The sequence below is a fragment of the Coenobita brevimanus genome, chromosome 27 (assembly GCF_032717465.1).
Source record: "Coenobita brevimanus isolate Jiangsu-jjx chromosome 27, ASM3271746v2, whole genome shotgun sequence".
Lineage (NCBI taxonomy): Eukaryota > Metazoa > Arthropoda > Malacostraca > Decapoda > Coenobitidae > Coenobita > Coenobita brevimanus.
Window position 1 is genome coordinate 7,501,193 of NC_136980.1, and position 16,000 is coordinate 7,517,192.

General features: G+C 46.8%; 1 pseudogene; it reads left to right on the forward strand.

Annotated features, from left to right (window-relative positions):
• The first annotated feature begins 2,888 nt into the window (after positions 1 to 2,888).
• LOC145394574 (5S ribosomal RNA) lies at positions 2,889 to 3,006 on the forward strand (annotated as a pseudogene).
• Positions 3,007 to 16,000: the final 12,994 nt, after the last annotated feature.

A 16,000-nucleotide genomic window follows, 5' to 3' on the forward strand; every position in this document is an offset into this window, starting at 1 on the left:
TATAATTTTGTGTTATTTCTGTAAAGTATGGTGGCTTTAGAAGAATTCAGGTAACAGAGGATGCCAAGGTGCAATAAGTAGAATAAATTGCTTAGGAACAGGTGTTAGTGAGCTTCCCTAACTGATGAGAATATGTGCCTTAGTGTCATTAGCTTAGGATGCTTTGTAGTACCTCAGCGTTAGTGATTTATTTTGCTCAGTACACATTTCTGTTCGTGTATGCCTCATTTGTTAGCAGTTTTAATACTGATATAACATACAAGGGGATAATAAAGCACCATATGACGAAATTAAGTGATATGGAAGAGATACTAGATTATAAGACAGGCTGTAGTGGCACAAGCATTTATTTTATTCCTACTGTACATCTGTGTCAAATTTGTGTGGCCTTAATGTAAAATGACAATACTGTAATTCTCATAGACTTGATTCATATCACTGCATATTCTACTAAGAGAGGAGGGAGAAACCAAGGATGAGATGGAGGGTTGGGGTGGAGAGTTGTCTGAGTTGTTAAAGAGGGCAGCCTGATAGTGGAGGACAAGGTGACATGGAGGCAGTTCATTTGTAGCCACCCCTGCCATGATTAAGGTCTGGCTGTAGATGGGTCAGTAGATACTTAGATATTGTACTTTGTCTTCCTCAAGTCAGAGAATGATTTACAGATAGAATAAAATACAAGGTTCATTGGTAGCAGCAAAAGATTGACTCCCCCCCACCCCCCCAGTAGTCCCATCTGTAATTATGATATACTTCTTCCCTTGAGACATTTCTTCAAACACGCAGCATCAGTGTTTGTGCCCTGCCCAGCATACACAACCTGTAGCTGATGATCTGGCTTCGTGCTGGATTTTGATACTAGATTCTTTTTGTTCTTCTATATTTTGGAAAGTACTGTGCAAGTAATGAACGGTATGCCATGTATCATTTGACAGTAGTACACTTACTCAAAAAATACTGTTTACTTTTACATTTTTATTTGATTCAGGAGAGACCCTATCATGTGGAAGCACCAGTATGACCAGGTGGCTCCAGTCTGGTCGTATAAACATCCCTCAACTACTGCCCTATCCTCCCTCTCCAAAGTAGTATGGTGGACAGCTGGAGTAAGGCAGCATGATCCTGCAGTCCACCAGTTTTGTTTTGTATGAGCCTGGGAGCACAAAACAACAATAAAACTTATTTACTTTTTGAATAACTGGATGAAATAAGTCATGATTTTTGTAATGCTGTGGCCCAAGGCTCATCTCAAACATGACCCAGTGTAACTGCTGGCTTAATTTACCCTTTTGCAGTCTCTACCCTCCTCCTCTTCGGGAGTAGAGTAGTAGTTGAATGACATTTGTACAACCAATAATTTGAGATGCCAGGATGAACTGCTGCCACTACATGAAGGCATCCTTCTTCAACATTCACAGCGATATAGTTCTTAAAAGTGGAAGAATGATACCAAGTATTGAATATTAATACAGTATGAGGGTATCTTCTAGTGAACAAAATATATGAAAATATTTTCCAGTAACTTTTCAGGTACATTCTGTATGCATATGCCATAAAAAAAAGGAACTTTAAATGAAAAGCAACAGTAATCACTTGGTAAGGAAGTTTTCTTGATAAAGTGCATAGATTAATAATTTTACTTCACATACATTCTGTTTAGTTTATTCCTACTGGGGTGATGTGAAGCTTACTATGTATGGTACCCCTGTTAACTGCGTGGAGAGATGCGAAAGAGGTGTCCGTCACGGAACCAAACCTTCCCACTCTTCCATGCACCACACCACAGTGAGGTGCTGTCTGACGCATAAGAACATCAGTTCACTGCACAGAATTGCCCTGCAGAGGCAGTTGCTTGCCAGCAGTTGATGGGTCTGTTCAGCCAGACAGAATAGGATTACTCAATAGCAACAACTGTTGTTACTAGACAGTTTTATCTAACTTGGAAGAAGCCTCTTGGATAAAGGGATTCTGGGTAAATGCATTATACTGAAGGGTTAATGAAGGCTGTTTCTAACCCCTCCATTTATGAAAAGTTTCTCCTAAGCTGAAAACTGAAGGTACCAAGAATAAAGTAAAATGGATGTAATAAAGGGTTAATGAAGACTACATTTAATCCTTTCAGGTTGTAAAGTCTCTCCTAAGGTATAAACTACTGTAGATAATTTTGAAGTTAGGAAGAATATGGTAACCTGTATATCATCATTTTTAACCTTGTGAATCCGATGATGTACCTTATACAGTAAAAGCTTGATATAATGAATGCGGGATAAAACAGAAGCTTGAAAAAATGGAACTATTATTTTCCGTAAGGTACTCATAATATTCCGGAAGTTTTCTGTTGTCACAAGGCGTTGGGTTTCTGTAACGGAAACAAGCCTTTTATCTGTGGCTATGGAAAAATCGTGATGCACTGGAATGTTTCCGGTTGATCACGAGGTGCGGGGCTTTGTCACAGGCCGCGGCAAAAAGCCGCTTAGTCCCAGGCCGGGTGAGGCCGCTCACCTCGCCACAGTCTACCAGCAACCCCCGCACAGTTCAAATCGTCTCTTCAAGTGTGCGTGATTCCCTTGGCATTACAAACTTTTTTGTGTGTTTTCTGTAGAAAATAAGCAAACCAATCGTTCGCCATGCCTAAAGTGCAGGAAAAAAAAAAAGGAAAGGGTGAGGTTTTTTCTTGGCCAGAAATTAGAAATAATCTCGAAAATTGAGCGTGGTATACCAGTGAAGACGATCATGACCGACTGTGGGGTCAAGCCTCAGACAGTGATTAGGGAAGCATCATGTCTGACACATGTTTGGGGGGCTGTGTCAGGCATAATTCAATAAACAAGTTTTTTCCACCCCATTTGAATGTGAGTTTTTTAGTGTTTTATATATTATTATTATTACTGTATTATTATTATACGTTGAGTACACCGCTTCCCGTCCGATCAGCGAAGTTAAGCAACGTTGGGTCTGGTTAGTACTTGGATGGGTGACCGCCTGGGAACACTAGATGCTGTTGGCATCCCTACATGTCAAGTGGGGTTGGTGGAGGATTAGTGCCCCTCCCTGTAAAACAATTAACTCTAAGCCCTTGACCACCCCGTTTGGGATACGTGGCGTCTGGCAATGTTGTTGTTGTTTTTGGGTTCTGACTGCTCTGTGTGTATCATTACAACTAGCATAGGCAGCATGTGTGTATGTAGCAAAAGCAGCTATTTAGTAGCAACAGTGTACAGGCTTCAGATCACGAGTTAGGGAAAAAATATGGGAAAAATCCAAATTTCTGGAAAATCTTGTTCCATCTATGGCTTTGGAACTGAAGCTTGAAAAAGCGGAATATTTGATAAAACGGAATAAGGGTTGGCTGAATTATTGTTATATGAAGCTTTTACTGTACTTCAGATTTTATTTAGCTTTAGAGATGTTTTTGAACTTTGAGGAGTTAGATTGAGAAAGCAATAATACAATCAGAAATACATTAATGGACTGAAGGGTATTAACAGTACTTTATACAACATTTAAGCTCTGTGGAGTAACTCTGAATTTGTCAAACTCTATAAACTTAGAAAATGGAGGTTACACAATGAATTATTTTACCATTGAAGCCTTCAGTGTTCCTTCACAGAGCAGTGTATAAAAATGATGTGTTCCATGGAGGAACTCCAAAAGTGCCATGTGTCTCAAATTCTTTATTCTGTCCTCTGATTTCCTATTATGCATTTAGAGTTACTCCACAAAGATCCCCATGTGGAATATGCTTTCATTCAGAAAAGTAAAGATATTTAAATATTCCTGAACTTTGAAAATCCTCTACAAACTGGAGAGGTTAAATGTAGCCTCCATGAAGCCCATTGGTACAATGTCTTTCTCGAAGCTGTAAAAAAGCATCTGTAGGTATGATGATCATTAGTTACAAAACTAATAAAGAATGGGCAAATGTGACAGGCACATATGCAGCTACATGCAGACAGGTGTACCTATCAGACAGAGCCAGTAATCCAATGGCTGCAATGGGGAATGAATGTCATTTCATTGGACATTTTGACAAGTACTTCCACTCCCTCTGTTGTATTTTTTCTTTCTGGCTTTCTCTGCTCTACCTCACTCTACCTTCATGTGGAAAATAATGATGATGATGTAAAGTACAGTATATCCAAATCTTTGTGATAAATTAGTACTGTATTATTTTGATGTTAATTATTTTTGTAGATTTACTCTGCCCATTATTAATTTATGGTATATTTTAAGCATAAACTCTGCTATTTTTACACATTATTATTATACGTACAGTTAGTCAGAAAGTATCATTGCCCGGAAATTTTAATAAGCAATGTTTTTTCCTTGTGTGTGTGTGTGTGTTTCTTACATCTCTGTTTATGTGTATATTTCTTATATCATTGTTTATCTGTTTCTTATTCTTTGTTTCTTATATCACTGTTTGTATGTCTCTTTTTTTATCTGTTTGTCAGTTTCTCTTGTCTCTGTTCTGAGTAACTGTTACTTCAAGCTAATGCCATGTTGTAGTACTTTAACCCCTTCACTCTGTTATATTTTTTCAACTCTGATCTTGCAACCTACAATACTGTACAGTATTATTAAATTACTTTTCAAACTAGAAATGTTACACATAGCTTTGATTATCTCTTTAACTACAGGAAAGCTCTCAAACTGAACAAAAGAGTATGGCGGTAGCTGACAGTAACAAAAGAAAATAATAATAATAATAATAATCAGACTGAAGGGGTTAAACAAAATGAAGTGTGGATATTGTAACAAAACACATAGGAAGTCAAGAATTTAAAAACTCATCTTGTATCAATATTTAAAGCACAAGAAGGGTAATGATATTTTTTTAAACTGTCATACATTTTTGTACAATGTATTGGGAATATATAACTGTGTGATACTCTGTCAATGCAATATATAACATAATACAAGTATACAGACAATATATTTACTCCTTATGCTTTCATTTTACCACTGAATAAATATAGCTGTGGTAGATGAACACAAATCTACTATGGTAACCAAGAAGAATCATTTCTAGCTCACAACTAAACCTCATAGCATTTCATGCTACATAACTTATTAATGTACTTGTGTGACTGACCCAGTTCCATCAGATGAAAAGAAACTGGTGATAGTAAGCAAAGAGACTTTCCTACCTCACAATTAATGCTCATTCAATTTCATGCCACCTTGACTTGGTATTCAAGTTGTGGCAGCATCTGAGTTCCATCAGATGAAAACAAAATGACTAGTAACCAAGGAGATTCATTGCTACTTCACAACTAAAGCTTGTCACATTTCATACAACCATAACAAAGTATTCAAACTGTCAGTGGTCCAGTTCCATCAGATGAAAATAAAATGACTAGTAACAAAGGAGATTCATTCTTCACAACTAAAGTTTATCAAATTTCATACAACCATAACATAGTATTCAAACTGTCAGTGGTCCAGTTCCATCAGATGAAAACAAAATGACTAATAACCAAGGAGATTCATTCCTACTTCACAACTAAAGCTTATCAAATTTCATACAACCATAACATAGTATTCAAACTATCAGTGGTCCAGTTCCATCAGATGAAAATAAACCAACTACCAGTATTGTAGCTGCATACAGAGGTATCTTGAAGTAGCGCTAGAAGAGCCAGTCCATCCTTACACATGTTAGCTGAAAAGGAGGAAAGAGTCTGCACTTCTTTGTGACTAGCATAATGTCATGCTGTTAAACTATTGTTACAACTCAGCATTCAAGATGGAGAGATGGCAATTCTAGGCCAAGTTATTATTTGTAGTAGTAGTAGTTGCAACCCAAAGTAAAATGCAGTATAGTGCCACAGGAGGCACCCCGACACCCTCACAAGGAGCCCATGGAGGAGCAACAACAGTGCGACGGGACTCGGAGCGACAATGGCATAAGTCCGCCCAGATGCCCCCACAAGAAGCCCATAGAGGAGCAACAACAGCTCGACGGGACTCGGAGCGACAGCGGCATAAGTCCATCCGGGCCGCGCGCCCATGTGACCCGAAGCTCGCCCACCACCACCATAGCAGGAATACCAGACTACCATCTGAGCGAGCCTTCCCCAACCAGCTTCGGGGTGGAGCTGTTTCTCCAGCTCCTGCCAGCACTCCTGAGACGGCCGATAGCTGGTCAACCTTCTTGAAGGAGACGGCCGGTAGCCGCTCTGAGGGGAATAATGAGACGGCCTGCAGCCGCTCCCGCCTTTGTCAGGAGACGGCCTGTAACCGCTCTGAAGGTGCCTTCTTTGAGACGGCCTGCAGCCGCTCAACCCTCCTGAAGGAGACGGCCGGTAGCCGCTCTGAGGGGAATGAGACGACCTGCAGCTGCTTCCGCCTTTGTCAGGAGACGGTCTATAACCGATCTGAAGGTGTCTTCCTCGAGACAGCATGTAGCTGCTCAACCCTCCTGAAGGAGACGGCCTGTAGCTGCTCCCGCCTTCATCAGGAGATGGCTCATAGCCGCTCCAAAGTGTCTTTCTCGAGACGGCCTGTAGCCGCTCAACCCCCCTGAAGGAGACTGCCTATAGCCGCTCTGAGGGCAATCAGGAGACGGCCGGTAGCTGCTCCTGCCTTCGTCAGGAGCCTGCTTGTAGCCGCTCCAAAGGTGTAGTAGCAGTAGTAGTTGTTCCCTAGGCAGTCTGGCCAAACAGCCCCGAGTCCCTTAGGAAGGCCATGGCTGAGACCGGGCTTTCCCACAGAATTCTCAAAGAGTGTATGTTGTGTTGCTGGCGTAGGTGATTGTGTGCACTGCAGTCTTCCACAATGTGCTTAATAGTATGGGGTGCTGTGTTGCATCCTGGACAGGCATCAGCGATGGAGTCATCCAGCCTCTTCTGGTAGCTTAAGAGGGCTGAATGGTGCCCACATCTCAGCCTGGCCAGGTGGACCCTGTCCCCACGAGGAAGATAGGATTCAGAAGGGTGGATGTCAGGAGGCCGTCCATGCAGCTGAGTGTTGTCTTTAAGTGACTGAATGGAGTGGCTAGTGATCTGAGTGTGGATGTGTTTCTGGAAGCTGGTCTGAGGTGGGCGAGGGGGAAGAGATGACAGTATTTGTGTATGATATCGTGTGCTGGGTGTTGTTTTGATGTTCCTTGGTGTGGGTGGATATGCTGCCATGTACTGTAGTGGATGCTGTAGGTCTGTGGAGGCTGCAGCAAGAAATGGGTGCCTCTCATGTCTAGGTGATCCTTGACTTTGAGGACTTTGGTTTCCTGATGTAGGTGGTCTGTGGGTGTAGTAGCTGTGCAGCCTGTGATTATTTTTAGGGCCTTGTTCTGTATGGTCTGTAGAGTGTTGTAGTGTGTTTTGGTGAGGTCTGAAGCCCAGACAGGGCTTGCATAATTCATCACTGAACGTATGTATTGTTTGTATACTGTGGTGGTGGTTTCTTTGTTGTGTCCGAATGTTGTATGGGCAAGTGACCTCAAAGCATTGAGTCTTGGTGTTATTCTATCTTTAATGTTTGTGATGTGTTGTTTAAATGACACTGATGTATTGTATGTTACACCAAGGATTTTGGGGGGGGGGGTAAGGGAGAGTTGTTTATGGTGAGGTGTGGGATGTGACTGTGTTCTGCTGTCCAGTTTGTGAGAAGGGTCACTGTAGATTTGGCTGGGGCTATATTGAGCCTGTTTGTGGTGAACCATTCATGTAGCGTGTTAAGGTAAGGTTGAATGATGTGTGCAGCTGTTTGCGTTTTGGTGTGTACATGTAAATGTTACATCATCTGCATAGGAAGCTATGTGTATCTGTGGTGTGTGAGGTGTGGGTATGTCATGCATATATAGGTTAAAGAGTGTACGGGACAAAACAGATCCGTGGTGGACGCCGTTTGTGAAGTTTCTGGTGTTAGAAGACTGACTGGCAAATGTTACGTGTGCACATCTGCCTGCTAAGTAGTTTGCCAGCCATCTTTTTGTGTTATTGTGCATGTTTGTGTTGAGTATTTTGTTTGTGAGGTTGTGGCGGGGGATGGCATCAAAAGCTTTGCTAATGTCTAGTGTGACTTGTGGTGGCCTAGCTGAATTCATGCCATCGAAAACTCTCTGTGTAAGGTCTGTAAGAAGGGTGTTTGTGGAGTGTAGTGGCCTAAAGCCATGTTGTGACTGGGCTAGGGGAATGTGAGGTGTGAACAGTTGTAGTACCAGTCGTTCAGTGACTTTATAGGGGGTGCAGAGGAGTGTGATGGGGCGATGTGAGGAGGGTAACGTGTGGTCTTTGTTGGGTTTAGGGATAGTGATGATTTGCCATGCTTCCGATGTTGGGTATTATGTTGTGTGAGTAGCTGTAGCCTGATATGTTGGTGAGTGCTTGTATGCCTTGTGGTCCTAGGTGTTTAAGGTGAATGTTGCTTATGTTGTCTGGTCCACAGGCAGATGAGTGCTTGAGGTTGTTAATGATGTGCTTCGTCTGGTTGTAAGTGAAAGGTGCGTAGTCTGGGTCTGTGGGGAACTGACTCTAGCGTCGGATGATACGTCGGTCTTCGGGATGGGGGTTTAGATGGCTGACTTGTGAAAAGTGATTGATGAGAGTGTTTGCTTGTTTGTTTGAGGGTATGGTGTCTGTTGTTGTGATAGCAGCGTGTGATTGTGTGGTGTTGCTGTTGGAAAGTGTGATGCTGTTTAGTGTTTTGTAGGGTCTGCTGGTGTTTGTTTTGTGGTCAAGGGTTTGGAGGTAATTTTTCCAGTTTAGTGTTTGCTGTTCTGATATTTTATTGTTTATTTGAGTGTTGAGTTCTTGTATTTGTTGTACGATGTCTTGTGTATGGGGTGTTGGGGAGTGTCGCAGTGTGTCCCGTTGTCTGATGAGGCCTTGAATTTCTGGTGTGAAGTTGGGGTTGTCTCTTTCTGTCGCCTTTAGGGATGTGTCTTTTGTCTGCGTTTTGTATAATTGTATTGAAAGTGTGCACAGCGGTGTTGTTTGTGATGGGTGTACTGTTTAGTGTTTCGAAATGTTGTTCTGTTTCAGTTACAAGGCCTCCCAGTTGGCTCTCTTATAATTAGTGTGTGTGTGTCTGTGGCCAGCTGGGGTGATTCTGGTTTTGGTGGTGATGATGATTGGGAGGTGATCAGAACCTAGGATTTTGACCACTCTCCATGATGTAGTGGGGGCGAGGTTTGGGGAGCAGAAGGTGATGTCTGGAGATGATGGGAGGAAGAGGGCTTGGTGTAGGATATGGGTATGGTTCAGTATGAAAAGATAATCTGTCTGGGATTGTAGTACCAACCCTCTGTCTGTGTCAGGGTTGTTGACATGCCAGGCCTACGACTTGGCGTTGAAATCACCACCCAGGATGATGATGGGTATGTTTGTGATGTGGTGTATCTGTGGAGAGTGTGGGCGACGACTGGGGGGGATTGTATGTGTTAGCGATTGTTAAGTGTGATTTGCTACCAGTGCGTATTTTAATTTATTGTATTTCTGTTGTGGTGTCATGTGGGGGGAGATGTGATTTTATGTGTGCACTGGTATCTGCAAAGTTGATGGATTTGTGTACCAGGGTGATGAGTCCACCGCCACCGCCGTCTGCCCAGTCTTGTCGAATGGTGGTGAAGTTATGAAATGTCGGTGTTTTCTGTGCTCTGTGTAGTTTTGTTTCTTGTAAGATGGCAATGTGTATGTTCTGTTGTTTGATGAATTGTGTGAGTTTTGTTTTTTGGTGTTTATGCCACCTATGTTTAACTGAAGGATGTTTATGTTGTGTGAGCGATGTGTGTTGGCTGCTGCAGCACGAGGGGTAGGTGGTGTGGGTGGAGGGGAAGGGGTAGGAGGAGGTTGTGATGGAGGTAAGGGTTGGAATGGGAGGAGTTGGGGGAATGGATGGTGTGGGAAGGATCGGTGGGTTTGGCTGTGGAAGTGTGAAGGAAGTAGGAGTAGGATTGGAAGGGGAGTTGGTGGGTGGGGGGAAGGAGCATAAGGAGCAGGTCCAGGTGTTTGTGTAATGTTTTCTGGATGCAAGTGTTGTGCAGGTGTAATGGGTCCAGTTCTTGCAGGAATTGCACTGAACTGAACCCTTTGTCTGTCGGCTCAACGTGATAGGTTTTGAGCATGTTGGACATATGTATTTGTTGGTGGGTCCTGGATTGCTCTCAATGTCCCCGGCTAGAAGAAGTCGTCGAGAAATGAGTCATTTCTCGGTGTAGAAAAAACGTTGTTGTTGTGTGTGTTGTGCTGGGAGGTGTGGTACTTGCCCGGGCGACCGAAACCACTCCCAGGTACTTGAGCCCCGTGAGGGGCCGGGGGAGTTTGCGGTAGTTTGGCTCCCATGCTGTCCTCTTCTCTTCGACAGCCTCTGGGGGGTAGACCCACGACACCACCGCTCCAAAGGTGTCTTCGGGTCTGCTGGTAGCTGCTCCCTTTCCCAGGCCACGGCCAGTAGCTGGGCCTTGGCGACGGCCGGTAGCCACGCCCCTAGAAGGCCACAGCCAGTAGCCAGACCCTACGGCAGGAGACGGCGGGTAGCCACGCCCCTAGAAGGCCACGGCCAGTAGCCAGACCCTACGGCAGGAGATGGCCGGTAGCCGCTCCTCCGTCAGAAGATGACACCTGTACTCCGGCCCACGACCCAGAGGGAGTCCTGGGCCTAGAAGAGCACTGGAGAGGCCCCATGGTCTCCCCCGGCCTCCACTCCCTGCAACCGGCTCTGAAGGAGGCCCACCTGATGGACCCTGACGCATACCGGTGCCACAGCCCCTTCCTGACGGCACTGCCTAGCACCAGGGACCGCAGCCCTCAGGAACCCCAGACTGCCCCCAGGGCTCCCGGGCGGGACCTCCCTGCACCCCCACGCCGGAGGTCTTCTTCCTCCGTCAGGTGCCTGACTGAAAGATTCAGGTAGTTATTCAGTCCCAGCCCTGAAGGCCGTACTCCCACCTCCAGCCCCGAGAATGCGGGGCCCCTCGCCACCCGCAGCCCCGGATGAGAAAGGACACCCATGCATGTGATCCCAAGGCCTCTGGATGCAGAGGCCCCCGGCAGTACCCAGCCCCGTCAGTAGTGCACCTGTGACGTCTCCGCCGCCCCTCTTACCTGACCGCCCTGACGCCCGGATCCAAAATCAGTCACAGTGATTATGCAGTGTCTGTGATTATTAGTATAGAAGCAGAACAGTGAACTAACCCGCTAGTGGAAGTCAGTGATGACATCAAAGTGGTGGAGTGAGTAAGTGACAGTACAACCCCAAATACGACCACTCAGTGAGAGTCGGGTCTAGCAGAGTGCATATACGACTATCAGAAAATATCTCCTGTAAATGTCATATTCATTATGTGCATGCCATTATATGCATACTCAGTATATATTAGTGTTAAAAACTGTATCTTCATTTATAGTTTAGTGACACCGTGAAAAAGGTGCACTTCAATCGTTTGCAGTTTGTTTACAAATCCGACTTTGTTTTGATGTTTTGTGAACGGCCACCTCGTCACAGACTCACAACCACGGACTCACGGCCAAGATGACAGGTGACCGAGGTACAGTATCATATTTCAGTATATCTATAGTATTTTATTACATGTATGCTTGTGGTACAGTATGTGAATGATGTATCATGATATTAAGACTTATTTGAAGAAGACCTATTCTGTTTGATTACTGATTTATGCAGTTATAAGAAATTAAATGTTTGAGCTTGTTTCTTAGACAAAGAAATAATTACTTTTCAGTTTTACGGGAATGACTGGGATTGAACAGAACAAGAAATAAAGATGCCAAGAAAGAATCCTGGTAGTTTCCCTGTAAAGCCCCTTGACAAGACCCTCTGAGACATCTCCTGATACTAAGACCTTATCCAGACCTAGTGCCAAAGAAACTCACCAACACGGAACAGTAGCAACTCCACGAATATAGAAAACCCAGACTTCCTATAAATAATAATATTCTGCCTCGAGTGTTATCTGATCTGAGCAGTATGCTGCGTGATACTGATAGCCCATACCTATATATGAGTTTATAATTGTCCAGTGTACTTGTAACACTGACATCTATTCGTTCCCCTGTCCTACTTGGTAATACACGTGTAAGGTTGTTGCTTTGAGTTTTTGTGTCCTGCCTCTCTCCTATTTGTCTAAGCTCCGGTCTAGAAAGAGAGCCCCGCCACACACTAGGCGTTTATAGGACGGGAAGCCGGCACTCAAAACACCTAGCATTACACTGGTGAACAGCGGTGGTTCTTGACCGGGGCATATGAGAGAGGTAATCAGGAAATACTGGGAAAATGGCAACCAAACCGCATGTGGAATTACCTAAGTTTGACCCCGAACAGTATGATGTTCAGACATACCTGGCAATTATTAAACCTCTGCTAGATATAAGTTTCGAGGATGATAAGCAGAAAATTGCATTCACACTCCCACTGCTGGGCAAAGCAGCAGCTAACATAGCACCCAAGATCGTCCCGGGGCTCACTTGGCAGAATTTCATGAAACTCGTGATCCAAGCCATCACCCCATCACTAGGTGAAGTGGTGGTGCTATCCCGACTGGATAGTTTAACTTTCAATGGCAACTTAGACGACGCTTTAATACAGGCAAGACGCCTGGTCACTGCTGCCTACCCGGAGACAGATGATGAAACCCGGGAGCAACACACCTTTAATACCCTTCTGAGTGCTCCCCAGCATAGTCAAAGAGCACTTAACGATCCATGACCCGACCAGAGACATGGCTAAGGACATTCAACTGATACGTCACCTCCTGACCTCCAGCCCTGCACCCCAACAAATCAACGTGGTAAGGAAGTTTCCCACAAAGATTCCAGCTCCCCCAGTCAAGCCACGTCCGCCTATGCCCCGCACTAGCCCCACCCCAGCACCCAGCCCGCTTAGGGCACACCCCACCAACCAGCGCCCCTGCCACAGAGAGAACCCCAATCTCATCTTAGTGAACCCCTGGGAATTCTCTGGGTGCAGCTCCAGGTGCCCACTGCACGATATCAGAGATCAGTTAAAAGCTGCACGACGGAAAACTACCACCCTAGGCCAACGCCAAGTTTCCTCTCTAGAGGATGAGATAATAGGGGATGAACCCGCACCTGTGGAGGAGACCGACCCCGGGGAACAGGAGCCGGAGCACGAAGAAGGAGGCCCCAGACAGTTGGATTTTTAGGACTGCCCCCGCACCTTCCCACGGTGGCGAGGGCCATTTCCCCCAAATACCGACCCCAAGTTTACCACAAGATGAAGCTGAACGGGGTGAAAGCCAGACTTCTGGTCGATATGGGAGCGGCCAGATCCAGCCTGTACAGCCACTACTTCTCCCGTCACAAATCGACCTTTGGCCCATTACACCCAATGGCTACCCACCTTGTGGATGCGGGGGATGGCCCCCTGCCTATCCGTGGGGAAACACGGGCCCTGGGAGTTGACACCCACCAACTGGTGTCAACTCAGCATCAATTCTTAATATTCGACTCTTCCTGCCGAAATTACGATGGATACCTGGGGTTGGACCTGTCGCAGAAGTTAGGAGCCACCATCGATTGCCGCAACAGACAGCTCCAGTTCCATAAGTCACCCAACCCCCCCCCTTGGGCCGTTTGCACCTGCACGCCATGGCCCCGGCCGGAAGACTCTGCCCCCCCTCCTTCCCCCCACCGCCTCTCCCCTCACCCCCCTCTTTCCCCGCCACCATTTCCTCCGCCGTCACTATTCCCTCCCCCACCATGAAGCCTGGGTGCCCCTCAACTGGCCCTCCAGCACCTCTGTCCTATTCTCCCCCCTCCTGCCGCCCGGAACCCTCTCGGCCTGCCTTCTGCCCCCAACTTTCCTCTGCTTCATGCGGCAGTCCGGATTGCCAACCTCGCCCCTCACCCTCCCTAAAGGGCTCGTAATCAGATAGACAGAGGAGGCCGAGCCCTGCGACTCCTCCTCTTCCCACTCCCCCGCCCTCTTGCCCCCTATCCCCGACCATCTCTCCACTCACCAATCAGACACCCTCCACCGCCTACTCCTAGATTTCCAGGACCTGTTCACGGCAGGACCAACCGACATCGGACACACCACCTACCTGGCTCATGAAATTCATACGACGGGCCCACCGATTCAACAGCCATCCATGCGGAAGAACCTCAAACAGTGGCAAGAGGAAGACCACCAGGTACAAGAGATGATCGAAGCCAGAGTCGTCTCCCCTTCCACCAGCCCCTGGTCCTCCCCCATCGTCCTCGTGAAGAAAAAGGATGGCACGATGCGGTTCTGCGTCGACTACCGCCGGCTTAATGACATCACCACCAAGGACGCCACTCCACTCTCACGTATAGACGACTCCCTGGATTTCCTATACGGCGCCTCCTGGTTCTCTACCCTCGACCTCCAGTCAGGGTATTGGCAGGTCCCGGTGCGCCAGGAGGACAGGGGTAAAACCGCCTTCTCGACCAGCAATGGGAAACCTTATGAGTTTAATGTTTTCCCTTTCGGCCTCTGTAATGCCCCTGCCACCTTCTCCAGGTTAATGGAATCCATCCTCAGCGGCCTCACGTGGGAGATCTGTCTTGCGTACTTGGATGATGTCATAGTTTTCAGCCAAACCTGGGCCAACCACCTGCAGAGCCTCTGCCGGGTTTTTACCAGGATCCGACAGGCAGGCCTCAAACTCCGGCACACCAAGTGCATCCCAGCCGCCAGAACTGTCTCATTCCTGGGGCATGTCATCTCCCAGGCTGGCATTTCCCCCGACCCAGACAAACTCTGTGCCATCGCGGACATACCCCCATCACAAGACGTTCACGGGATCCGGGCCTTCCTTGGCCTGACGTCCTATTACTGCCATTTTGTGAAAGGGTTTGCCCACACTGCCAAACCGCTCCACGACCTGACCCGTAAGGGGGAACCATTCCTCTGGACGGACGTGAGATGAGCTGCCTTCCAACAGCTTAAAGATAAGCTCGTTTCCGCCCCCATCATGGCCTTTCCCGACTATGCCCTCCCATTCTGACTCTATACAGACGTCTCCCTAATTGCCATCGGCGCTGTGCTAGCGCAAGTCCAAGAGGGCCGCGAGCACATCATCGCCTGCGCCAGCCGTACCCTAAATCAGGCGAAGAATTATGCCGCCACCAAGACAGTGCCTAGGCATCATATGGGCACTTGAGCACTTCCGGGCATACCTCCCTGGGACCCAAATCACCATCATCACTGATCACCAGTCTGTCCAGTGGTTGCGGCAGTCTGACACCTACAATGCCCAGCTCATCCGATGGCGAGAAACCCTGGAGGAATTCAACTATGAAATCTCATACCACCCCGGCAAACTCCTTACCAACGTGGACGCCCTCTCCCGGCTCCTCATCCACGCCACCCAGCCAGAGCCAGACCTCCTCCAGCAGTGGCATCACAAAGAGCCGCCCCCCTGGATTTCCCGACACCTTTTCAAAAAATTGTATCGCCAGGGCGGCCACCTACTTACCCCATCAGGACATATCCTCCTAGCCCCTGACGCCGCCCTCGATGCCTTACGACACCTGCACACCCACAACGGCATTCACCTGGGCACCAAAAAACTATTGCGGGTCTTCAATGACACCTAGTGGACGCAAAATCCTTCCGCCCTTGCCAAGGAAATTATCTAAACCTGCCGCGCATGTGCCCTCGGTAAAGACATCACCCATACCGCAGGTCTGTCGGGCCATATCACTGCCCACAAACCTTGGCAGCTGTTGGCGATCGATGTAGCGGGGCCCTTACTTCCAAAATCAGGCTATAAATACATGATCACTTTCGTCGACACTTACTCCAAATTCGTTGAGGCCTGCCCAGCAAAGGAACACCACGCTGTCGCAGTGGCCAACGCCCTCGTTTGACACGTATTCCCCTACTTTGGCATCCCACAGGCGATCCACTCAGATAACGCACCTGAGTTCACTAGTAAGATCTGAGAGGAGCTGGCCCATATCTTCGGTTATAACATCTACCACTCATCCCCTTACTGGCCCCAAGGAAATGCCATATGTGAGCGCAGCCATCGCACACATGAATCAACTCCGCA